Source organism: Schistocerca americana, chromosome 9 (genome assembly GCF_021461395.2).
Source record: "Schistocerca americana isolate TAMUIC-IGC-003095 chromosome 9, iqSchAmer2.1, whole genome shotgun sequence".
Classification (NCBI taxonomy): Eukaryota; Metazoa; Arthropoda; class Insecta; order Orthoptera; family Acrididae; genus Schistocerca; species Schistocerca americana.
In genome coordinates this window covers 189,774,224-189,802,087 of record NC_060127.1, presented here as the reverse complement: position 1 = coordinate 189,802,087, position 27,864 = coordinate 189,774,224, and positions in this window count along the sequence as shown.

Sequence of the window (27,864 nt, the reverse complement as noted above, 5' to 3'; positions counted from 1 at the left end):
CCCAATGAATCTCAACCTGGTACCCGCCTTACCAACAATTAGTTTTATATGATCATTCCACTTCAAATCGTTCCGTACGCATACTCCCAGATATTTTACAGAAGTAACTGCTACCAGTGTTTGTTCCGCTATCATATAATCATACAATAAAGGATCCTTCTTTCTATGTATTCGCAATACATTACATTTGTCTATGTTAAGGATCAGTTGCCACTCCCTGCACCAAGTGCCTATCCGCTGCAGATCTTCCTGTATTTCGCTACAATTTTCTAATGCAGCAACTTCTCTGTATACTACAGCATCATCCGCGAAAAGCCGCATGGAACTTCCGACACTATCTACTAAGTCATTTATATATATTGTGAAAAGCAATGGTCCCATAACACTCCCCTGTGGCACGCCAGAGGTTACTTTAACGTCTGTAGATGTCTCTCCATTGATAACAACATGCTGTGTTCTGTTTGCTAAAAACTCTTCAATCCAGCCACACAGCTGGTCTGATATTCCGTAGGCTCTTACTTTGTTTATCAGGCGACAGTGCGGAACTGTATCGAACGCCTTCCGGAAGTCAAGAAAAATAGCATCTACCTGGGAGCCTGTATCTAATATTTTCTGGGTCTCATGAACAAATAAGGCGAGTTGGGTCTCACACGATCGCTGTTTCCGGAATCCATGTTGATTCCTACATAGTAGATTCTGGGTTTCCAGAAATGACATGATACGCGAGCAAAAAACATGTTCTAAAATTCTACAAGAGATCGACGTAAGAGATATAGGTCTATAGTTTTGCGCATCTGCTCGACGACCCTTCTTGAAGACTGGGACTATCTGTGCTCTTTTCCAATCATTTGGAACCCTCCGTTCCTCTAGAGACTTGCGGTACACGGCTGTTAGAAGGGGGGCTAGTTCTTTCGCGTACTCTGTGTAGAATCGAATTGGTATCCCGTCAGGTCCAGTGGACTTTCCTCTATTGAGTGATTCCAGTTGCTTTTCTATTCCTTGGACACTTATTTCGATGTCAGCCATTTTTTCGTTTGTGCGAGGATTTAGAGAAGGAACTGCAGTGCGGTCTTCCTCTGTGAAACAGCTTTGGAAAAAGGTGTTTAGTATTTCAGCTTTACGCGAGTCATCCTCTGTTTCAATGCCATCATCATCCCGTAGTGTCTGGATATGCTGTTTCGAGCCACTTACTGATTTAACGTAAGACCAGAACTTCCTAGGATTTTCTGTCAAGTCGGTACATAGAATTTTACTTTCGAATTCAATGAACGCTTCACGCATAGCCCTCCTTACGCTAACTTTGACATCGTTTAGCTTCTGTTTGTCTGAGAGGTTTTGGCTGCGTTTAAACTTGGAGTGGAGCTCTCTTTGCTTTCGCAGTAGTTTCCTAACTTTGTTGTTGTACCACAGTGGGTTTTTCCCGTCCCTCACAGTTTTACTCGGCACGTACCTGTCTAAAACGCATTTTACGATTGCCTTGAACTTTTTCCATAAACACTCAACATTGTCAGTGTCGGAACAGAAATTTTCGTTTTGATCTGTTAGGTAGTCTGAAATCTGCCTTCTATTACTCTTGCTAAACAGATAAACCTTCCTCCCATTTTTTATATTCCTATTTACTTCCATATTCAGGGATGCTGCAACGGCCTTATGATCACTGATTCCCTGCTCTGTACATACAGATTCGAAAATTTCGGGTCTGTTTGTTATCAGTAGGTCCAATATGTTATCTCCACGAGTCGGTTCTCTGTTTAATTGCTCGAGGTAATTTTCGGATAGTGCACTCAGTATAATGTCACTCGATGCTCTGTCCCTACCACCCGTCCTAAACATCTGAGTGTCCCAGTCTATATCTGGTAAATTGAAATCTCCACCTAAGACTATAACATGCTGAGAAAATTTATGTGAAATGTATTCCAAATTTTCTCTCAGTTGTTCTGCCACTAATGCTGCTGAGTCGGGAGGTCGGTAAAAGGAGCCAATTATTAACCTAGTTCGGTTGTTTAGTGTAACCTCCACCCATAATAATTCACAGGAACTATCCACTTCTACTTCACTACAGGATAAACTACTACTAACAGCGATGAACACTCCACCACCGGTTGCATGCAATCTATCCTTTCTAAACACCGTCTGTGCCTTTGTAAAAATTTCGGCAGAATTTATCTCTGGCTTAAGCCAGCTTTCTGTACCTATAACGATTTCAGCTTCGGTGCTTTCTATCAGCGCTTGAAGTTCCGGTACTTTACCAACGCAGCTTCGACAGTTGACAATTAGAATACCGATTGCTGCTTTTTCCCCGCATGTCCTGACTTTGCTCCGCACCCGTTGAGGCTGTTGCCCTTTCTGTACTTGCCCAAGGCCATCTAACCTAAAAAACCGCCCAGCCCACGCCACACAACCCCTGCTACCCGTGTAGCTTCTGCTTCTGCTTGGACATTGCGCAGTACGGATTAAAGTGAGGAAAGATTCAAAGGAAGGGGAGCATCTGGCTGCAGTAACTATGACTCTCTTAAGGTAGCCAAATGCCTCGTCATCCGGCGAAGTAAATTTGCTAACTCGAGATACTCGTAGTGGGAATAACTGTGACGACGTTAAGGTGGACATACAGTGGCATATCGGTTCTGTAGGACTGACCATAGCAACAATATATAACTGCCTAAAGAAATGGGAGCAGCCGGAAGGAGTAACTATGACTCTCTTAAGGTACCCAAATGCCTCGTCACTCTGCGAAAATTGTTTGAAATCTCGTGGATATCGTCGTTGGAGTAACTCAGACAACGTTAAGGTGGACATGTTGCAACATTTCGCTCTTCCTTGGACATTTCGCAGTACGAATTGAAGAGAGGAAAGATTCAAAGGAAGGAGAGCATCAGGCTGCAGTAACTATGACTCTCTTACGGTAGCCAAATGCCTCGTCATCCGGGGAAATACATTTGCTAACTCGAGAAACTCGTTGGGGCAGTAACTGTGACGACGTTAAGGTGGACATACAGTGGCATATCGGTTCAGTAGGACTGGCCATAGCAAGAATGATAAAGATATGGGAACAGCTGGCAGGAGTGACTATGACTCTCTTAAGGTAGCCAAATGCCTCGTCACTATGTGAAATTTATTTGAAAACTCGTGGGTATCGTCGTTGGAGTAACTCAGACAACGTTAAGGTGGACATGCTGTGCCATTTTGCTTCTGCAGAACTGGCCGCAATACGAATTAAAGAGAATAAAGATTCAAAGAAGGGGTAGCAGCGGGCAGCAGTAACTATGACTCTCTTAAGGTTGCCAAATGCCTCGTCACTCTGCGAAATTTATTTGAAAACTCGTCGATATCGTCGTTTGAGTAACTCAGACAATGTTAAGGTGGACATGTTGCAGCAATTCGCTTCTGCTGGGACATTCCGCAGTACGGATTAAAGAGAGGAAAGATTCAAAGGAAGGGGACCATCTGGCTGTAGTAACTATGACTCTCTTAAGGTAGCCAAATGCCTCGTCTTCCGGCGAAGTACATTTGCTAACTCGAGAAACTCGTAGTGGGAGTAACTGTGACGACATTAAGGTGGACATACAGTGGCATATCGGTTCTGTAGGACTGACCATAGCAAGAATGATAAAGACCTAAATAAATGGGAGCAAGCGGCAGGAGTAACTATGACTCTCTTAACGTAGCCAAATGCCTCGTCACTCTGCGAAATTTATTTGAAAACTCGAGGATATCGTCGTTGGACTAACTCAGTCAACGTTAAGGTGGACATGCTGTACCATTTCGCTTCTGCAGAACTGGCCGCAATACGAATTAAAGAGAATAAAGATTCAAATTAGGAGGAGCAGCAGGGCAGCAGTAACTAAGACTCTCTTAAGGTAGCCAAATGCCTCGTCACTCTACGAAATATATTTGAAAACTCGTGGATATCGTCGTTGGAGTAACTCAGACAACGTTAAGGTGGACAAGTTGCAGCATTTCGCTTCTGCTTGGACATTCCGCAGTACGAATTAAAGAGAGGAAAGATTCAAAGAAAAGGAGCATCTGGCTGCAGTATCTATGACTCTCTTAAGGTAGCCAAATGCCTCGTTATCCGGCGAAGTACATTTGCTACCCCGAGATACTCGTTGTGCGAATAACTGTGACGACGTTAAGGTGGACATACAGTGGCATATCGGTTGTGTAGGACTGGCCATAGCAAGATTGATAAAGGCCTCAAGAAATGGGAGCAGCCAGCAGGAGTAACTATGACTCTCATAAGGTAGTCAAGTGCCTCGTCACTCAGCGAAATTTATTTGAAAACTCGTGGATATCGTCGTTGGAGTAACTCAACAACGTTAAGGTGGACATGTTGCAGCATTTCGCTTCTGCCTGGACATTCCGCAGTACGAATTAAAGATAGGAAAGATTCAAAGGAAGGAGAGCATCTGGCTGCAGTAACTACGACTCTCTGAATTTAGCCAAATGCCTGGTCATCCGGCGAAGTACATTTGCTAACTCGAGAAACTCGTTGTGGGAGTAACTGTGACGACGTTAAGGTGGACATACAGGGGCATATCGATTCTGTAGGGCTGCCCATAGCAAGAATGATAAAGGCCTAAAGATATGGGAGCAGCCGGCAGCAGTAACTATGACTCTCTTAAGGTAGCCAAATGAATCGTCACTCTGCGAAATTTATTTGAAAACTCGTGGATATCGTCGTTGGAGTAACTCAGACAACGTTAAGGAGGACATGCTGTACCATTTCGCTTCTGCAGGACTGGGGGCAATACGAATTAAAGACGGGAAAGTTTCAAAGAAGGGGGAGCAGCGGGCAGCAGTAACTATGACTCACTTAAGGTAGCCAAATCCCTCGTCACTCAGCGAAATTTATTTGAAATCTCGTCGATATGGTCGTTGGAGTAACTCAGACAACGTTAAGGTGGACAAGTTGCAGCATTTCGCTTCTGATTGGACATTCCGCAGTACGAAATAAAGAGAGGAAAGATTCAAAGGAAGGGGACCATCTGGCTGCAGTAACTATGACTCTCTTAAGGTGGCCAAATGCCTCGTCATCCGGCGAAGTACATTTGCTAACTCGAGAAACTCATAGTGGGAGTAACTGTGACGACGTTAAGGTAGACATACAGTGGCATATCGGTTCTGTAGGACCGGCCATAGCAAGAATGATAAAGATATGGGAACAGCTGGCAGGAGTGACTATGACTCTCTTAAGGTAGCCAAATGCCTCGTCACTATGTGAAATTTATTTGAAAACTCGTGGGTATCGTCGTTGGAGTAACTCAGACAACGTTAAGGTGGACATGCTGTACCATTTTGCTTCTGCAGAACTGGCCGCAATACGAATTAAAGAGAATAAAGATTCAAAGAAGGGGTAGCAGCGGGCAGAAGTAACTATGACTCTCTTAAGGTTGCCAAATGCCTCGTCACTCTGCGAAATTTATTTGAAAATTCGTCGATATCGTCGTTTGAGTAACTCAGACAATGTTAAGGTGGACATGTTGCAGCAATTCGCTTCTGCTGGGACATTCCGCAGCACGGATTAAAGAGAGGAAAGATTCAAAGGAAGGAGAGCATCTGGCTGCAGTAACTATGACTCTCTACGGTAGCCAAATGCCTCGTCATCCGGCGAAGTATATTTGCTAAGTCGAGAAACTCGTAGTGGGAGTAACTGTGACGACGTTAAGGTGGACATACAGTGGCATATCGGTTCTGTAGGACTGCCAATAGCAAGAATGATAAAGATATGGGAACAGCTGGCAGGAGTGACTACGACTCTCTTAAGGTAGCCAAATGCCTCGTCACTATGTGAAATTTATTTGAAAACTCGTGGGTATCGTCGTTGGAGTAACTCAGACAACGTTAAGGTGGACATGCTGTACCATTTTGCTTCTGCAGAACTGGCCGCAATACGAATTAAAGAGAATAAAGATTCAAAGAAGGGGTAGCAGCGGGCAGCAGTAACTATGACTCTCTTAAGGTTGCCAAATGCCTCGTCACTCTGCGAAATTTATTTGAAAACTCGTCGATATCGTCGTTGGAGTAACTCAGACAACGTTAAGGTGGACAAGTTGCAGCATTTCGCTTCTGCTTGGACATTCCGCAGTACGAATTAAAGAGAGGAAAGATTCAAAGGAAGGGGACCATCTGGCTGCAGTAACTATGTCTCTCTTAAGGTGGCCAAATGCCTCGTCATCCGGCGAAGTACATTTGCTAACTCGAGAAACTCGTAGTGGGAATAACTGTGACGACGTTAAGGTGGACATACAGTGGCATATCGGTTCTGTAGGACTGGCCATAGCAAGAATGATAAAGGCCTAAAGAAATGGGAGCAGCCGGCAGCAGTAACTATGACTCTCTTAAGGTATCCAAATGCCTCGTCACTCTGCGAAATTTATTTGAAAACTCGTGGATATCGTCGTTGGAGTAACTCAGACAACGTTAAGGTGGACATGTTGCAGCATTTGCTTCTGCTGGGACATTCCGCAGTACGAATTAAAGAGAGGAAAGATTCAAAGGAGTGGGAGAATCTGGCTGCAGTAACTATGACTCTCTCAAGGTAGCCAAATGCCTCGTCATTCGGCGAAGTACATTTGCTAACTCGAGAAACTCGTAGTGGGAGTAACTGTGATGACGTTAAGGTGGAAATACAGTGCCACATCGGTTCATTAGGACTGGCCATAACAAGAATGATGAAGGCCTAAAGAAATGGGAGCAGCCGGCAGGAGTAACTATGATTCTCTTAAGGTAGCCAAATGTCTCGTCACTCTGCGAAATTTATTCGAAAACTCAAGGATATCGTCGTTGGAGTAACTCAGACATCGTTAAGGTGGACATGCTGTACCATTTCGCTTCTGCAGGACTGGCCGCAATACGAACTAAAGGGAGGAAAGATTCAAAGAACGGGGAGCATCCGGCAGCAGTACCTATGACTCTCTTAAGGTAGCCAAATGCATCGTCACTCTACGCAATTTATTTGAAAACTCTTCGATATCGTCGTTGGAGTAACTCAGACAACGTTAAGGTGGACAAGTTGCAGCATTTCGCTTCTGCTTGGACATTCCGCAGTACGAATTAAAGAGAAGAAAGATTCAGAGGAAGCGGAGCATCTGGCTGCAGTAACTATGACTCTCTTAAGGAAACCAAATGCATCGTCATCCGGCGATGTACATTTGCTAACTCGAGAACCTCGTAGTGGGAATAACTGTGACGACGTTAGGGTGGACATACAGTGACATATCGGTTCTGTAGGACCGGCCATAGCAAGAATGATAAAGATATGGGAACAGCTGGCAGGAGTGACTATGACTCTCTTAAGGTAGCCAAATGCCTCGTCACTATGTGAAATTTATTTGAAAACTCGTGGGTATCGTCGTTGGAGTAACTCAGACAACGTTAAGGTGGACATGCTGTACCATTTTGCTTCTGCAGAACTGGCCGCAATACGAATTAAAGAGAATAAAGATTCAAAGAAGGGGTAGCAGCGGGCAGCAGTAACTATGACTCTCTTAAGGTTGCCAAATGCCTCGTCACTCTGCGAAATTTATTTGAAAATTCGTCGATATCGTCGTTTGAGTAACTCAGACAATGTTAAGGTGGACATGTTGCAGCAATTCGCTTCTGCTGGGACATTCCGCAGTACGGATTAAAGAGAGGAAAGATTCAAAGGAAGGAGAGCATCTGGCTGCAGTAACTATGACTCTCTACGGTAGCCAAATGCCTCGTCATCCGGCGAAGTATATTTGCTAACTCGAGAAACTCGTAGTGGGAGTAACTGTGACGACGTTAAGGTGGACATACAGTGGCATATCGGTTCTGTAGGACTGGCCATAGCAAGAATGATAAAGATATGGGAACAGCTGGCAGGAGTGACTATGACTCTCTTAAGGTAGCCAAATGCCTCGTCACTATGTGAAATTTATTTGAAAACTCGTGGGTATCGTCGTTGGAGTAACTCAGACAACGTTAAGGTGGACATGCTGTGCCATTTTGCTTCTGCAGAACTGGCCGCAATACGAATTAAAGAGAATAAAGATTCAAAGAAGGGGTAGCAGCGGGCAGCAGTAACTATGACTCTCTTAAGGTTGCCAAATGCCTCGTCACTCTGCGAAATTTATTTGAAAACTCGTCGATATCGTCGTTTGAGTAACTCAGACAATGTTAAGGTGGACATGTTGCAGCAATTCGCTTCTGCTGGGACATTCCGCAGTACGGATTAAAGAGAGGAAAGATTCAAAGGAAGGGGACCATCTGGCTGTAGTAACTATGACTCTCTTAAGGTAGCCAAATGCCTCGTCTTCCGGCGAAGTACATTTGCTAACTCGAGAAACTCGTAGTGGGAGTAACTGTGACGACATTAAGGTGGACATACAGTGGCATATCGGTTCTGTAGGACTGACCATAGCAAGAATGATAAAGACCTAAATAAATGGGAGCAAGCGGCAGGAGTAACTATGACTCTCTTAACGTAGCCAAATGCCTCGTCACTCTGCGAAATTTATTTGAAAACTCGAGGATATCGTCGTTGGACTAACTCAGTCAACGTTAAGGTGGACATGCTGTACCATTTCGCTTCTGCAGAACTGGCCGCAATACGAATTAAAGAGAATAAAGATTCAAATTAGGAGGAGCAGCAGGGCAGCAGTAACTAAGACTCTCTTAAGGTAGCCAAATGCCTCGTCACTCTACGAAATATATTTGAAAACTCGTGGATATCGTCGTTGGAGTAACTCAGACAACGTTAAGGTGGACAAGTTGCAGCATTTCGCTTCTGCTTGGACATTCCGCAGTACGAATTAAAGAGAGGAAAGATTCAAAGAAAAGGAGCATCTGGCTGCAGTATCTATGACTCTCTTAAGGTAGCCAAATGCCTCGTTATCCGGCGAAGTACATTTGCTACCCCGAGATACTCGTTGTGCGAATAACTGTGACGACGTTAAGGTGGACATACAGTGGCATATCGGTTGTGTAGGACTGGCCATAGCAAGATTGATAAAGGCCTCAAGAAATGGGAGCAGCCAGCAGGAGTAACTATGACTCTCATAAGGTAGTCAAGTGCCTCGTCACTCAGCGAAATTTATTTGAAAACTCGTGGATATCGTCGTTGGAGTAACTCAACAACGTTAAGGTGGACATGTTGCAGCATTTCGCTTCTGCCTGGACATTCCGCAGTACGAATTAAAGATAGGAAAGATTCAAAGGAAGGAGAGCATCTGGCTGCAGTAACTACGACTCTCTGAATTTAGCCAAATGCCTGGTCATCCGGCGAAGTACATTTGCTAACTCGAGAAACTCGTTGTGGGAGTAACTGTGACGACGTTAAGGTGGACATACAGGGGCATATCGATTCTGTAGGGCTGCCCATAGCAAGAATGATAAAGGCCTAAAGATATGGGAGCAGCCGGCAGCAGTAACTATGACTCTCTTAAGGTAGCCAAATGAATCGTCACTCTGCGAAATTTATTTGAAAACTCGTGGATATCGTCGTTGGAGTAACTCAGACAACGTTAAGGAGGACATGCTGTACCATTTCGCTTCTGCAGGACTGGGGGCAATACGAATTAAAGACGGGAAAGTTTCAAAGAAGGGGGAGCAGCGGGCAGCAGTAACTATGACTCACTTAAGGTAGCCAAATCCCTCGTCACTCAGCGAAATTTATTTGAAATCTCGTCGATATGGTCGTTGGAGTAACTCAGACAACGTTAAGGTGGACAAGTTGCAGCATTTCGCTTCTGATTGGACATTCCGCAGTACGAAATAAAGAGAGGAAAGATTCAAAGGAAGGGGACCATCTGGCTGCAGTAACTATGACTCTCTTAAGGTGGCCAAATGCCTCGTCATCCGGCGAAGTACATTTGCTAACTCGAGAAACTCATAGTGGGAGTAACTGTGACGACGTTAAGGTAGACATACAGTGGCATATCGGTTCTGTAGGACCGGCCATAGCAAGAATGATAAAGATATGGGAACAGCTGGCAGGAGTGACTATGACTCTCTTAAGGTAGCCAAATGCCTCGTCACTATGTGAAATTTATTTGAAAACTCGTGGGTATCGTCGTTGGAGTAACTCAGACAACGTTAAGGTGGACATGCTGTACCATTTTGCTTCTGCACAACTGGCCGCAATACGAATTAAAGAGAATAAAGATTCAAAGAAGGGGTAGCAGCGGGCAGCAGTAACTATGACTCTCTTAAGGTTGCCAAATGCCTCGTCACTCTGCGAAATTTATTTGAAAATTCGTCGATATCGTCGTTTGAGTAACTCAGACAATGTTAAGGTGGACATGTTGCAGCAATTCGCTTCTGCTGGGACATTCCGCAGCACGGATTAAAGAGAGGAAAGATTCAAAGGAAGGAGAGCATCTGGCTGCAGTAACTATGACTCTCTACGGTAGCCAAATGCCTCGTCATCCGGCGAAGTATATTTGCTAAGTCGAGAAACTCGTAGTGGGAGTAACTGTGACGACGTTAAGGTGGACATACAGTGGCATATCGGTTCTGTAGGACTGCCAATAGCAAGAATGATAAAGATATGGGAACAGCTGGCAGGAGTGACTATGACTCTCTTAAGGTAGCCAAATGCCTCGTCACTATGTGAAATTTATTTGAAAACTCGTGGGTATCGTCGTTGGAGTAACTCAGACAACGTTAAGGTGGACATGCTGTACCATTTTGCTTCTGCAGAACTGGCCGCAATACGAATTAAAGAGAATAAAGATTCAAAGAAGGGGTAGCAGCGGGCAGCAGTAACTATGACTCTCTTAAGGTTGCCAAATGCCTCGTCACTCTGCGAAATTTATTTGAAAACTGGTCGATATCGTCGTTGGAGTAACTCAGACAACGTTAAGGTGGACAAGTTGCAGCATTTCGCTTCTGCTTGGACATTCCGCAGTACGAATTAAAGAGAGGAAAGATTCAAAGGAAGGGGACCATCTGGCTGCAGTAACTATGTCTCTCTTAAGGTGGCCAAATGCCTCGTCATCCGGCGAAGTACATTTGCTAACTCGAGAAACTCGTAGTGGGAATAACTGTGACGACGTTAAGGTGGACATACAGTGGCATATCGGTTCTGTAGGACTGGCCATAGCAAGAATGATAAAGGCCTAAAGAAATGGGAGCAGCCGGCAGCAGTAACTATGACTCTCTTAAGGTATCCAAATGCCTCGTCACTCTGCGAAATTTATTTGAAAACTCGTGGATATCGTCGTTGGAGTAACTCAGACAACGTTAAGGTGGACATGTTGCAGCATTTGCTTCTGCTGGGACATTCCGCAGTACGAATTAAAGAGAGGAAAGATTCAAAGGAGTGGGAGAATCTGGCTGCAGTAACTATGACTCTCTCAAGGTAGCCAAATGCCTCGTCATTCGGCGAAGTACATTTGCTAACTCGAGAAACTCGTAGTGGGAGTAACTGTGATGACGTTAAGGTGGAAATACAGTGCCACATCGGTTTATTAGGACTGGCCATAACAAGAATGATGAAGGCCTAAAGAAATGGGAGCAGCCGGCAGGAGTAACTATGACTCTCTTAAGGTAGCCAAATGTCTCGTCACTCTGCGAAATTTATTCGAAAACTCAAGGATATCGTCGTTGGAGTAACTCAGACATCGTTAAGGTGGACATGCTGTACCATTTCGCTTCTGCAGGACTGGCCGCAATACGAACTAAAGGGAGGAAAGATTCAAAGAACGGGGAGCATCCGGCAGCAGTACCTATGACTCTCTTAAGGTAGCCAAATGCATCGTCACTCTACGCAATTTGTTTGAAAACTCTTCGATATCGTCGTTGGAGTAACTCAGACAACGTTAAGGTGGACAAGTTGCAGCATTTCGCTTCTGCTTGGACATTCCGCAGTACGAATTAAAGAGAAGAAAGATTCAGAGGAAGCGGAGCATCTGGCTGCAGTAACTATGACTCTCTTAAGGAAACCAAATGCATCGTCATCCGGCGATGTACATTTGCTAACTCGAGAACCTCGTAGTGGGAATAACTGTGACGACGTTAGGGTGGACATACAGTGACATATCGGTTCTGTAGGACCGGCCATAGCAAGAATGATAAAGATATGGGAACAGCTGGCAGGAGTGACTATGACTCTCTTAAGGTAGCCAAATGCCTCGTCACTATGTGAAATTTATTTGAAAACTCGTGGGTATCGTCGTTGGAGTAACTCAGACAACGTTAAGGTGGACATGCTGTACCATTTTGCTTCTGCAGAACTGGCCGCAATACGAATTAAAGAGAATAAAGATTCAAAGAAGGGGTAGCAGCGGGCAGCAGTAACTATGACTCTCTTAAGGTTGCCAAATGCCTCGTCACTCTGCGAAGTTTATTTGAAAATTCGTCGATATCGTCGTTTGAGTAACTCAGACAATGTTAAGGTGGACATGTTGCAGCAATTCGCTTCTGCTGGGACATTCCGCAGTACGGATTAAAGAGAGGAAAGATTCAAAGGAAGGAGAGCATCTGGCTGCAGTAACTATGACTCTCTACGGTAGCCAAATGCCTCGTCATCCGGCGAAGTATATTTGCTAACTCGAGAAACTCGTAGTGGGAGTAACTGTGACGACGTTAAGGTGGACATACAGTGGCATATCGGTTCTGTAGGACTGCCAATAGCAAGAATGATAAAGATATGGGAACAGCTGGCAGGAGTGACTATGACTCTCTTAAGGTAGCCAAATGCCTCGTCACTATGTGAAATTTATTTGAAAACTCGTGGGTATCGTCGTTGGAGTAACTCAGACAACGTTAAGGTGGACATGCTGTACCATTTTGCTTCTGCAGAACTGGCCGCAATACGAATTAAAGAGAATAAAGATTCAAAGAAGGGGTAGCAGCGGGCAGCAGTAACTATGACTCTCTTAAGGTTGCCAAATGCCTCGTCACTCTGCGAAATTTATTTGAAAACTCGTCGATATCGTCGTTGGAGTAACTCAGACAACGTTAAGGTGGACAAGTTGCAGCATTTCGCTTCTGCTTGGACATTCCGCAGTACGAATTAAAGAGAGGAAAGATTCAAAGGAAGGGGACCATCTGGCTGCAGTAACTATGTCTCTCTTAAGGTGGCCAAATGCCTCGTCATCCGGCGAAGTACATTTGCTAACTCGAGAAACTCGTAGTGGGAATAACTGTGACGACGTTAAGGTGGACATACAGTGGCATATCGGTTCTGTAGGACTGGCCATAGCAAGAATGATAAAGGCCTAAAGAAATGGGAGCAGCCGGCAGCAGTAACTATGACTCTCTTAAGGTATCCAAATGCCTCGTCACTCTGCGAAATTTATTTGAAAACTCGTGGATATCGTCGTTGGAGTAACTCAGACAACGTTAAGGTGGACATGTTGCAGCATTTGCTTCTGCTGGGACATTCCGCAGTACGAATTAAAGAGAGGAAAGATTCAAAGGAGTGGGAGAATCTGGCTGCAGTAACTATGACTCTCTCAAGGTAGCCAAATGCCTCGTCATTCGGCGAAGTACATTTGCTAACTCGAGAAACTCGTAGTGGGAGTAACTGTGACGACGTTAAGGTGGACATACAGTCGCATATCGATTCTGTAGGACTGCCCATAGCAAGAATGGTAAAGACCTAAAGAAATGGGAGCAGCCGGCAGGAGTAACTATGACTCTCTTAAGGTAGCCAAATGCCTCGTCACTCTGCGAAATTTATTTGGAAACACGAGGATATCGCCGTTGGAGTAACTTAGACAACGTTAAGGTGGACATTTCGCTTCTGCAGGACTGGACGCAATTCGAATTAAAGACAATAAAGATTCAAAGAAGGGGGAGCAGCGGGCAGCAGTAACTATGACTATCTTAAGGTAGCCATATGCCTCGTCACTCGGCGAAATTTATTTGAAAACTCGTCGATATCGTCGTTGGTGTAACTCAGACCTCGTTAAGGTGGACATGTTGCAGCATTTCGCTTCTGCTTGGACATTGCGCAGTACGGATTAAAGAGAGGAAAGATTCAAAGGAAGAGGAGCATCTGGCTGCAGTAACTATGACTCTCTTAAGGTAGCCAAATGCCTCGTCATCCGGCGAAGTAAATTTGCTAACTCGAGATACTCGTAGTGGGAATAACTGTGACGACGTTAAGGTGGACATACAGTGGCATATCGGTTCTGTAGGACTGGCCATAGCAAGAATGATAAAGGCCTAAAGAAATGGGAGCAGCCGGCAGCAGTAACTATGACTCTCTTAAGGTATCCAAATGCCTCGTCACTCTGCGAAATTTATTTGAAAACTCGTGGATATCGTCGTTGGAGTAACTCAGACAACGTTAAGGTGGACATGTTGCAGCATTTCGCTTCTGCCTGGACCTTCCGCAGTACGAATTAAAGAGAGGAAAGATGCCAAGGAAGCGGACCATCTGGCTGCAGTAACTATGACTCTCTTAAGGTAGCCAAATGCCTCGTCATCCGGCGATGTACATTTGCTAACTCGAGATCCTCGTAGTTGGAATAACTGTGACGACGTTAAGGTGCACATACAGTGACATATCGGTTCAGTAGGACTGGCCATAGCAAGAATGATAAACACCTAAAGAAATGGGAGCAGCCGGCAGGAGTAACTATGACTCTCTTGAGGTAGCCAAATGCCTCGTCACTCTGCGAAATTTATTTGAAAAGTAGTCGATATCGTCGTTGGAGTAACTCAGACAACGTTAAGGTGGACATGTTGCAGCATTTGCTTCTGCTGGGACATTCCGCAGTACGAATTAAAGAGAGGAAAGATTCAAAGGAATGGGAGAATCTGGCTGCAGTAACTATGACTCTCTCAAGGTAGCCAAATGCCTCGTCATTCGGCGAAGTACATTTGCTAACTCGAGAAACTCGTAGTGGGAGTAACTGTGATGACGTTAAGGTGGAAATACAGTGGCATATCGGTTCATTAGGACTGGCTATAACAAGAATGATGAAGGCCTAAAGAAATGGGAGCAGCCGGCAGGAGTAACTATGACTCTCTTAAGGAAGCCAAATGTCTCGTCACTCTGCGAAATTTATTCGAAAACTCAAGGATATCGTCGTTGGAGTAACTCAGACATCGTTAAGGTGGACATGCTGTACCATTTCGCTTCTGCAGGACTGGCCGCAATACGAATTAAAGGGAGGAAAGATTCAAAGAAGGGGGAGCAGCGGACAGCAGTAACTATGACTCTCTTAAGTTAGCCAAATGCCCCGTCACTCTGCGAAATTTATTTGAAAAGTAGTCGATATCGTCGTTGGAGTAACTCAGACAACGTTAAGGTGGACATGTTGCAGCATTTGCTTCTGCTGGGACATTCCGCAGTACGAATTAAAGAGAGGAAAGATTCAAAGGAAGGGGAGCATCTGGCTGCAGTAACTATGACTCTCTTAAGGAAACCAAATGCATCGTCATCCGGCGAAGTAAATTTGCTAACTCGAGATACTCGTAGTGGGAATAACTGTGACGACGTTAAGGTGGACATACAGTGACATATCGGTTCAGTAGGATTGGCCATAGCAAGAATGATAAAGACCTAAAGAAATGGGAGCAGCCGGCAGGAGTAACTATGACTCTCTTGAGGTAGCCAAATGCCTCGTCACTCTGCGAAATTTATTTGAAAAGTAGTCGATATCGTCGTTGGAGTAACTCAGACAACGTTAAGGTGGACATGTTGCAGCATTTGCTTCTGCTGGGACATTCCGCAGTACGAATTAAAGAGAGGAAAGATTCAAAGGAAGGGGAGCATCTGGCTGCAGTAACTTAGACTCTCTTAAGGTAGCCAAATGCCTCGTCATCCGGCGAAGTACATTTGCTAACTCGAGAAACTCGTAGTGGGAGTAACTGTGACGACGTTAAGGTGGACATACAGTGGCATATCGGTTCTGTAGGATTGGCCATAGCAAGAATGATAAAGACCTAAAGAAGTGGGAGCAGCCGGCAGGAGTAACTATGACTCTCTTGAGGTAGCCAAGTGCCTCGTCACTCTGCGAAATTTATTTGAAAACTCGTCGATATCGTCGTTGGAGTAACTCAGACAACGTTAAGGTGGACATGTTGCAGCATTTGCTTCTGCTGGGACATTCCGCAGTACGAATTAAAGAGAGGGATGCTTCAAAGGAATGGGAGAATCTGGCAGCAGTAACTATGACTCTCTCAAGGTAGCCAAATGCCTCGTCATCCGGCGAAGTACATTTGCTAACGCGAGAAACTCGTAGTGGGAGTAACTGTGACGACGTTAAGGTGGAAATACAGTGGCATATCGGTTCAGTAGGACTAGCCATAGCAAGAATGATAAAGGCTTAAAGAAATGGGAGCAGAAGGCAGGAGTAACTATGACGCTCTTAAGGTAGACAAATGTCTCGTCACTCTGCGAAATTTATTCGAAAACTCAAAGATATCGTCGTTGGAGTAACTCAGACAACGTTAAGGTTTACATGCTGTACCATTTCGCTTCTGCAGGACTGGTTGCAATACGAATTAAAGAGAATAAAGATTCAAAGAACGGCGAGCATCGGGCAGCAGTACCTATGACTCTCTTAAGGTAGCCAAATGCATCGTCACTCTGCGCAATTTGTTTGAAAACTCTTCGATATCGTCGTTGGAGTAACTCAGACAACGTTAAGGTGGACAAGTTGCAGCATTTCGCTTCTGCTTGGACATTCCGCAGTACGAATTAAAGAGAAGAAAGATTCAGAGGAAGCGGAGCATCTGGCTGCAGTAACTATGACTCTCTTAAGGAAACCAAATGCATCGTCATCCGGCGAAGTACATTTGCTAACGCGAGAACCTCGTAGTGGGAATAACTGTGACGACGTTAGGGTGGACATACAGTGACATATCGGTTCAGTAGGACTGGCCATAGCAAGAATGATAAAGACCTAAAGAAATGGGAGCAGCCGGCAGGAGTAACTATGACTCTCTTAAGGTAGCCAAATGCCTCGTCACTCTGCGAAATTTATTTGAAAACTCGAGGAGATCGTCGTTGGAGTAACTTAGACAACGTTAAGGTGGACATTCCGCTTCTGCTGGACTGGATGCAATTCGAATTAGAGACAATAAAGATTCAAAAAGGGGGAGCAGCGGGCAGCAGTAACTATGACTATCTTAAGGTAGCCATATGCCTCGTCACTCGGCGAAATTTATTTGAAAACTCGTCGATATCGTCGTTGGAGTAACTAAGACCTCGTTAAGGTGGACATGTTGCAGCATTTCGCTTCTGCTTGGACATTGCGCAGTACGGATTAAAGTGAGGAAAGATTCAAAGGAACGGGAGCATCTGGCTGCAGTAACTATGACTCTCTTAAGGTAGCCAAATGCCTCGTCATCCGGCGAAGTAAATTTGCTAACTCGAGATACTCGTAGTGGGAATAACTGTGACGACGTTAAGGTGGACATACAGTGGCATATCGGTTCTGTAGGACTGGCCATAGCAAGAATGATAAAGGCCTAAAGAAATGGGAGCAGCCGGCAGCAGTAACTATGACTCTCTTAAGGTAGCCAAATGCCTCGTCACTCTGCGAAATTTATTTGAAAACTCGTGGATATCGTCGTTGGAGTAACTCAGACAACTTAAGGTGGACATGTTGCAGCATTTCGCTTCTGCCTGGACCTTCCGCAGTACGAATTAAAGAGAGGAAAGATGCAAAGGAAGCGGACCATCTGGCTGCAGTAACTATGACTCTCTTAAGGTAGCCAAATGCCTCGTCATCCGGCGATGTACATTTGCTAACTCGAGATCCTCGTAGTGGGAATAACTGTGACGACGTTAAGGTGGACATACAGTGACATATCGGTTCAGTAGGACTGGCCATAGCAAGAATGATAAAGGCCTAAAGAAATGGCAGCAGCCGGCAGGAGTGGCTATGATTCTCTTACGGTAGCCAAATGAATCGTCACTCTGCGAAATTTATTTGAAAACTCGAGGATATCGTCGTTGGAGTAACTCAGACAACGTTAAGGAGGACATGCTGTACAATTTCGCTTCTGCAGGACTGGCCGCAATACGAAATAAAGAGAGGAAAGATTCAAAGAAGGGGGAGCAGCGGACAGCAGGAACTATGACCCTCTTAAGTTAGCCAAATGCCTCGTCACTCTGCGAAATTTATTTGAAAACTCGTCGATATCGTCGTTGGAGTAACTCAGACAACGTTAAGGTGGACAAGTTGCAGCATTTCGCTTCTGATTGGACGTCCTGCAGTACGAATTAAAGAGAGGAAAGATTCAAAGGAAGGGGAGCATCTGGCTGCAGCAACTTAGACTCTCTTAAGGTAGCCAAATGCCTCGTCATCCGGCGAAGTACATTTGCTAACTCGAGAAACTCGTAGTGGGAGTAACTGTGACGACGTTAAGGTGGACATACAGTGGCATATCGGTTCTGTAGGACTCGCCATAGCAAGAATGATAAACACCTAAAGAAATGGGAGCAGCCGGCAGGAGTAACTATGACTCTCTTGAGGTAGCCAAATGCCTCGTCACTCTGCGAAATTTATTTGAAAAGTAGTCGATATCGTCGTTGGAGTAACTCAGACAACGTTAAGGTGGACATGTTGCAGCATTTGCTTCTGCTGGGACATTCCGCAGTACGAATTAAAGAGAGGAAAGATTCAAAGGAATGGGAGAATCTGGCTGCAGTAACTATGACTCTCTCAAGGTAGCCAAATGCCTCGTCATTCGGCGAAGTACATTTGCTAACGCGAGAAACTCGTAGTGGGAGTAACTGTGATGACGTTAAGGTGGAAATACAGTGGCATATCGGTTCATTAGGACTGGCTATAACAAGAATGATGAAGGCCTAAAGAAATTGGAGCAGCCGGCAGGAGTAACTATGACTCTCTTAAGGTAGCCAAATGTCTCGTCACTCTGCGAAATTTATTCGAAAACTCAAGGATATCGTCGTTGGAGTAACTCAGACATCGTTAAGGTGGACATGCTGTACCATTTCGCTTCTGCAGGACTGGCCGCAATACGAATTAAAGGGAGGAAAGATTCAAAGAAGGGGGAGCAGCGGACAGCAGTAACTATGACTCTCTTAAGTTAGCCAAATGCCCCGTCACTCTGCGAAATTTATTTGAAAAGTAGTCGATATCGGCGTTGGAGTAACTCAGACAACGTTAAGGTGGACATGTTGCAGCATTTGCTTCTGCTGGGACATTCCGCAGTACGAATTAAATAGAGGAAAGATTCAAAGGAAGGGGAGCATCTGGCTGCAGTAACTATGACTCTCTTAAGGAAACCAAATGCATCGTCATCCGGCGAAGTAAATTTGCTAACTCGAGATACTCGTAGTGGGAATAACTGTGACGACGTTAAGGTGGACATACAGTGACATATCGGTTCAGTAGGACTGGCCATAGCAAGAATGATAAAGACCTAAAGAAATGGGAGCAGCCGGCAGGAGTAACTATGACTCTCTTGAGGTAGCCAAATGCCTCGTCACTCTGCGAAATTTATTTGAAAAGTAGTCGATATCGTCGTTGGAGTAACTCAGACAACGTTAAGGTGGACATGTTGCAGCATTTGCTTCTGCTGGGACATTCCGCAGTACGAATTAAAGAGAGGAAAGATTCAAAGGAAGGGGAGCATCTGGCTGCAGTAACTTAGACTCTCTTAAGGTAGCCAAATGCCTCGTCATCCGGCGAAGTACATTTGCTAACTCGAGAAACTCGTAGTGGGAGTAACTGTGACGACGTTAAGGTGGACATACAGTGGCATATCGGTTCTGTAGGATTGGCCATAGCAAGAATGATAAAGACATAAAGAAGTGGGAGCAGCCGGCAGGAGTAACTATGACTCTCTTGAGGTAGCCAAGTGCCTCGTCACTCTGCGAAATTTATTTGAAAACTCGTCGATATCGTCGTTGGAGTAACTCAGACAACGTTAAGGTGGACATGTTGCAGCATTTGCTTCTGCTGGGACATTCCGCAGTACGAATTAAAGAGAGGGATGCTTCAAAGGAATGGGAGAATCTGGCAGCAGTAACTATGACTCTCTCAAGGTAGCCAAATGCCTCGTCATCCGGCGAAGTACATTTGCTAACGCGAGAAACTCGTAGTGGGAGTAACTGTGACGACGTTAAGGTGGAAATACAGTGGCATATCGGTTCAGTAGGACTAGCCATAGCAAGAATGATAAAGGCTTAAAGAAATGGGAGCAGAAGGCAGGAGTAACTATGACGCTCTTAAGGTAGACAAATGTCTCGTCACTCTGCGAAATTTATTCGAAAACTCAAAGATATCGTCGTTGGAGTAACTCAGACAACGTTAAGGTTTACATGCTGTACCATTTCGCTTCTGCAGGACTGGTTGCAATACGAATTAAAGAGAATAAAGATTCAAAGAACGGCGAGCATCGGGCAGCAGTACCTATGACTCTCTTAAGGTAGCCAAATGCATCGTCACTCTGCGCAATTTGTTTGAAAACTCTTCGATATCGTCGTTGGAGTAACTCAGACAACGTTAAGGTGGACAAGTTGCAGCATTTCGCTTCTGCTTGGACATTCCGCAGTACGAATTAAAGAGAAGAAAGATTCAGAGGAAGCGGAGCATCTGGCTGCAGTAACTATGACTCTCTTAAGGAAACCAAATGCATCGTCATCCGGCGAAGTACATTTGCTAACGCGAGAACCTCGTAGTGGGAATAACTGTGACGACGTTAGGGTGGACATACAGTGACATATCGGTTCAGTAGGACTGGCCATAGCAAGAATGATAAAGACCTAAAGAAATGGGAGCAGCCGGCAGGAGTAACTATGACTCTCTTAAGGTAGCCAAATGCCTCGTCACTCTGCGAAATTTATTTGAAAACTCGAGGAGATCGTCGTTGGAGTAACTTAGACAACGTTAAGGTGGACATTCCGCTTCTGCTGGACTGGATGCAATTCGAATTAAAGACAATAAAGATTCAAAGAAGGGGGAGCAGCGGGCAGCAGTAACTATGACTACCTTAAGGTAGCCATATGCCTCGTCACTCGGCGAAATTTATTTGAAAACTCGTCGATATCGTCGTTGGAGTAACTAAGACCTCGTTAAGGTGGACATGTTGCAGCATTTCGCTTCTGCTTGGACATTGCGCAGTACGGATTAAAGTGAGGAAAGATTCAAAGGAAGGGGAGCATCTGGCTGCAGTAACTATGACTCTCTTAAGGTAGCCAAATGCCTCGTCATCCGGCGAAGTAAATTTGCTAACTCGAGATACTCGTAGTGGGAATAACTGTGACGACGTTAAGGTGGACATACAGTGGCATATCGGTTCTGTAGGTCTGGCCATAGCAAGAATGATAAAGGCCTAAAGAAATGGGAGCAGCCGGCAGCAGTAACTATGACTCTCGTAAGGTAGCCAAATGCCTCGTCACTCTGCGAAATTTATTTGAAAACTCGTGGATATCGTCGTTGGAGTAACTCAGACAACTTAAGGTGGACATGTTGCAGCATTTCGCTTCTGCCTGGACCTTCCGCAGTACGAATTAAAGAGAGGAAAGATGCAAAGAAGCGGACCATCTGGCTGCAGTAACTATGACTCTCTTAAGGTAGCCAAATGCCTCGTCATCCGGCGATGTACATTTGCTAACTCGAGATCCTCGTAGTGGGAATAACTGTGACGACGTTAGGGTGGACATACAGTGACATATCGGTTCAGTAGGACTGGCCATAGCAAGAATGATAAAGACCTAAAGAAATGGGAGCAGCCGGCAGGAGTAACTATGACTCTCTTAAGGTAGCCAAATGCCTCGTCACTCTGCGAAATTTATTTGAAAACTCGAGGAGATCGTCGTTGGAGTAACTTAGACAACGTTAAGGTGGACATTCCGCTTCTGCTGGACTGGATGCAATTCGAATTAAAGACAATAAAGATTCGAAGAAGGGGGAGCAGCGGGCAGCAGTAACTATGACTACCTTAAGGTAGCCATATGCCTCGTCACTCGGCGAAATTTATTTGAAAACTCGTCGATATCGTCGTTGGAGTAACTAAGACCTCGTTAAGGTGGACATGTTGCAGCATTTCGCTTCTGCTTGGACATTGCGCAGTACGGATTAAAGTGAGGAAAGATTCAAAGGAAGGGGAGCATCTGGCTGCAGTAACTATGACTCTCTTAAGGTAGCCAAATGCCTCGTCATCCGGCGAAGTAAATTTGCTAACTCGAGATACTCGTAGTGGGAATAACTGTGACGACGTTAAGGTGGACATACAGTGGCATATCGGTTCTGTAGGTCTGGCCATAGCAAGAATGATAAAGGCCTAAAGAAATGGGAGCAGCCGGCAGCAGTAACTATGACTCTCTTAAGGTAGCCAAATGCCTCGTCACTCTGCGAAATTTATTTGAAAACTCGTGGATATCGTCGTTGGAGTAACTCAGACAACTTAAGGTGGACATGTTGCAGCATTTCGCTTCTGCCTGGACCTTCCGCAGTACGAATTAAAGAGAGGAAAGATGCAAAGGAAGCGGACCATCTGGCTGCAGTAACTATGACTCTCTTAAGGTAGCCAAATGCCTCGTCATCCGGCGATGTACATTTGCTAACTCGAGATCCTCGTAGTGGGAATAACTGTGACGACGTTAAGGTGGACATACAGTGACATATCGGTTCAGTAGGACTGGCCATAGCAAGAATGATAAAGGCCTAAAGAAATGGCAGCAGCCGGCAGGAGTAGCTATGATTCTCTTACGGTAGCCAAATGAATCGTCACTCTGCGAAATTTATTTGAAAACTCGAGGATATCGTCGTTGGAGTAACTCAGACAACGTTAAGGAGGACATGCTGTACAATTTCGCTTCTGCAGGACTGGCCGCAATACGAAATAAAGAGAGGAAAGATTCAAAGAAGGGGGAGCAGCGGACAGCAGGAACTATGACTCTCTTAAGTTAGCCAAATGCCTCGTCACTCTGCGAAATTTATTTGAAAACTCGTCGATATCGTCGTTGGAGTAACTCAGACAACGTTAAGGTGGACAAGTTGCAGCATTTCGCTTCTGATTGCACATTCTGCAGTACGAATTAAAGAGAGGAAACATTCAAGGGAAGGGGAGCATCTGGCTGCAGTAACTTAGACTCTCTTAAGGTAGCCAAATGCCTCGTCATCCGGCGAAGTACATTTGCTAACTCGAGAAACTCGTAGTGGGAGTAACTGTGACGACGTTAAGGTGGACATACAGTGGCATATCGGTTCTGTAGGACTCGCCATAGCAAGAATGATAAAGACCTAAAGAAGTGGGAGCAGCCGGCAGGAGTAACTATGACTCTTTTGAGGTAGCCAAATGCCTCGTCACTCTGCGAAATTTATTTGGAAACTCGTCGATATCGTCGTTGGAGTAACTCAGACAATGTTAAGGTGGACATGTTGCAGCATTTGCTTCTGCTGGGACATTCCGCAGTACGAATTAAAGAGAGGGATGCTTCAAAGGAATGGGAGAATCTGGCAGCAGTAACTATGACTCTCTCAAGGTAGCCAAATGCCTCGTCATCCGGCGAAGTACATTTGCTAACGCGAGAAACTCGTAGTGGGAGTAACTGTGACGACGTTAAGGTGGAAATACAGTGGCATATCGGTTCAGTAGGACTGGCCATAGCAAGAATGATAAAGGCCTAAAGAAATGGGAGCAGAAGGCAGGAGTAACTATGACTCTCTTAAGGTAGGCAAATGTCTCGTCACTCTGCGAAATTTATTCGAAAACTCAAGGATATCGTCGTTGGAGTAACTCAGACAACGTTAAGGTTTACATGCTGTACCATTTCGCTTCTGCAGGACTGGTTGCAATACGAATTAAAGAGAATAAAGATTCAAAGAACGGGGAGCATCGGGCAGCAGTACCTATGACTCTCTTAAGGTAGCCAAATGCATCGTCACTCTGCGCAATTTGTTTGAGAACTCTTCGATATCGTCGTTGGAGTAACTCAGACAACGTGAAGGTGGACAAGTTGCAGCATCACGCTTCTGCTTGGACATTCCGCAGTACGAATTAAAGAGAAGAAAGATTCAGAGGAAGCGGAGCATCTGGCTGCAGTAACTATGACTCTCTTAAGGAAACCAAATGCATCGTCATCCGGCGAAGTACATTTGCTAACGCGAGAACCTCGTAGTGGGAATAACTGTGACGACGTTAGGGTGGACATACAGTGACATATCGGTTCAGTAGGACTGGCCATAGCAAGAATGATAAAGACCTAAAGAAATGGGAACAGCCGGCAGGAGTAACTATGACTCTCTTAAGGTATCCAAATGCCTCGTCACTCTGCGAAATTTATTTGAAAACTCGAGGATATCGTCGTTGGAGTAACTCAGACAACTTAAGGTGGACATGTTGCAGCATTTCGCTTCTGCCTGGACCTTCCGCAGTACGAATTAAAGAGAGGAAAGATGCAAAGAAGCGGACCATCTGGCTGCAGTAACTATGACTCTCTTAAGGTAGCCAAATGCCTCGTCATCCGGCGATGTACATTTGCTAACTCGAGATCCTCGTAGTGGGAATAACTGTGACGACGTTAGGGTGGACATACAGTGACATATCGGTTCAGTAGGACTGGCCATAGCAAGAATGATAAAGACCTAAAGAAATGGGAGCAGCCGGCAGGAGTAACTATGACTCTCTTAAGGTAGCCAAATGCCTCGTCACTCTGCGAAATTTATTTGAAAACTCGAGGAGATCGTCGTTGGAGTAACTTAGACAACGTTAAGGTGGACATTCCGCTTCTGCTGGACTGGATGCAATTCGAATTAAAGACAATAAAGATTCGAAGAAGGGGGAGCAGCGGGCAGCAGTAACTATGACTACCTTAAGGTAGCCATATGCCTCGTCACTCGGCGAAATTTATTTGAAAACTCGTCGATATCGTCGTTGGAGTAACTAAGACCTCGTTAAGGTGGACATGTTGCAGCATTTCGCTTCTGCTTGGACATTGCGCAGTACGGATTAAAGTGAGGAAAGATTCAAAGGAAGGGGAGCATCTGGCTGCAGTAACTATGACTCTCTTAAGGTAGCCAAATGCCTCGTCATCCGGCGAAGTAAATTTGCTAACTCGAGATACTCGTAGTGGGAATAACTGTGACGACGTTAAGGTGGACATACAGTGGCATATCGGTTCTGTAGGTCTGGCCATAGCAAGAATGATAAAGGCCTAAAGAAATGGGAGCAGCCGGCAGCAGTAACTATGACTCTCTTAAGGTAGCCAAATGCCTCGTCACTCTGCGAAATTTATTTGAAAACTCGTGGATATCGTCGTTGGAGTAACTCAGACAACTTAAGGTGGACATGTTGCAGCATTTCGCTTCTGCCTGGACCTTCCGCAGTACGAATTAAAGAGAGGAAAGATGCAAAGGAAGCGGACCATCTGGCTGCAGTAACTATGACTCTCTTAAGGTAGCCAAATGCCTCGTCATCCGGCGATGTACATTTGCTAACTCGAGATCCTCGTAGTGGGAATAACTGTGACGACGTTAAGGTGGACATACAGTGACATATCGGTTCAGTAGGACTGGCCATAGCAAGAATGATAAAGGCCTAAAGAAATGGCAGCAGCCGGCAGGAGTAGCTATGATTCTCTTACGGTAGCCAAATGAATCGTCACTCTGCGAAATTTATTTGAAAACTCGAGGATATCGTCGTTGGAGTAACTCAGACAACGTTAAGGAGGACATGCTGTACAATTTCGCTTCTGCAGGACTGGCCGCAATACGAAATAAAGAGAGGAAAGATTCAAAGAAGGGGGAGCAGCGGACAGCAGGAACTATGACTCTCTTAAGTTAGCCAAATGCCTCGTCACTCTGCGAAATTTATTTGAAAACTCGTCGATATCGTCGTTGGAGTAACTCAGACAACGTTAAGGTGGACAAGTTGCAGCATTTCGCTTCTGATTGCACATTCTGCAGTACGAATTAAAGAGAGGAAACATTCAAGGGAAGGGGAGCATCTGGCTGCAGTAACTTAGACTCTCTTAAGGTAGCCAAATGCCTCGTCATCCGGCGAAGTACATTTGCTAACTCGAGAAACTCGTAGTGGGAGTAACTGTGACGACGTTAAGGTGGACATACAGTGGCATATCGGTTCTGTAGGACTCGCCATAGCAAGAATGATAAAGACCTAAAGAAGTGGGAGCAGCCGGCAGGAGTAACTATGACTCTTTTGAGGTAGCCAAATGCCTCGTCACTCTGCGAAATTTATTTGGAAACTCGTCGATATCGTCGTTGGAGTAACTCAGACAATGTTAAGGTGGACATGTTGCAGCATTTGCTTCTGCTGGGACATTCCGCAGTACGAATTAAAGAGAGGGATGCTTCAAAGGAATGGGAGAATCTGGCAGCAGTAACTATGACTCTCTCAAGGTAGCCAAATGCCTCGTCATCCGGCGAAGTACATTTGCTAACGCGAGAAACTCGTAGTGGGAGTAACTGTGACGACGTTAAGGTGGAAATACAGTGGCATATCGGTTCAGTAGGACTGGCCATAGCAAGAATGATAAAGGCCTAAAGAAATGGGAGCAGAAGGCAGGAGTAACTATGACTCTCTTAAGGTAGGCAAATGTCTCGTCACTCTGCGAAATTTATTCGAAAACTCAAGGATATCGTCGTTGGAGTAACTCAGACAACGTTAAGGTTTACATGCTGTACCATTTCGCTTCTGCAGGACTGGTTGCAATACGAATTAAAGAGAATAAAGATTCAAAGAACGGGGAGCATCGGGCAGCAGTACCTATGACTCTCTTAAGGTAGCCAAATGCATCGTCACTCTGCGCAATTTGTTTGAGAACTCTTCGATATCGTCGTTGGAGTAACTCAGACAACGTGAAGGTGGACAAGTTGCAGCATCACGCTTCTGCTTGGACATTCCGCAGTACGAATTAAAGAGAAGAAAGATTCAGAGGAAGCGGAGCATCTGGCTGCAGTAACTATGACTCTCTTAAGGAAACCAAATGCATCGTCATCCGGCGAAGTACATTTGCTAACGCGAGAACCTCGTAGTGGGAATAACTGTGACGACGTTAGGGTGGACATACAGTGACATATCGGTTCAGTAGGACTGGCCATAGCAAGAATGATAAAGACCTAAAGAAATGGGAACAGCCGGCAGGAGTAACTATGACTCTCTTAAGGTATCCAAATGCCTCGTCACTCTGCGAAATTTATTTGAAAACTCGAGGATATCGTCGTTGGAGTAACTTAGACAACGTTAAGGTGGACATTCCGCTTCTGCTGGACTGGATGCAATTCGAATTAAAGACAATAAAGATTCAAAGAAGGGGGAGCAGCGGGCAGCAGTAACTATGACTATCTTAAGGTAGCCATATGCCTCGTCACTCGGCGAAATTTATTTGAAAACTCGTCGATATCGTCGTTGGAGTAACTCAGAACTCGTTAAGGTGGACATGTTGCAGCATTTCGCTTCTGCTTGGACATTGCGCAGTACGGATTAAAGAGAGGAAAGATTCAAAGGAAGGGGAGCATCTGGCTGCAGTAACTATGACTCTCTTAAGGTAGCCAAATGCCTCGTCATCCGGCGAAGTAAATTTGCTAACTCGAGATACTCGTAGTGGGAATAACTGTGACGACGTTAAGGTGGACATACAGTGGCATATCGGTTCTGTAGGACTGGCCATAGCAAGAATGATAAAGGCCTAAAGAAATGGGAGCAGCCGGCAGCAGTAACTATGACTCTCTTAAGGTAGCCAAATGCCTCGTCACTCTGCGAAATTTATTTGAAAACTCGTGGATATCGTCGTTGGAGTAACTCAGACAACGTTAAGGTGGACATGTTGCAGCATTTCGCTTCTGCCTGGACCTTCCGCAGTACGAATTAAAGAGAGGAAAGATGCAAAGGAAGCGGACCATCTGGCTGCAGTAACTATGACTCTCTTAAGGTAGCCAAATGCCTCGTCATCCGGCGATGTACATTTGCTAACTCGAGATCCTCGTAGTGGGAATAACTGTG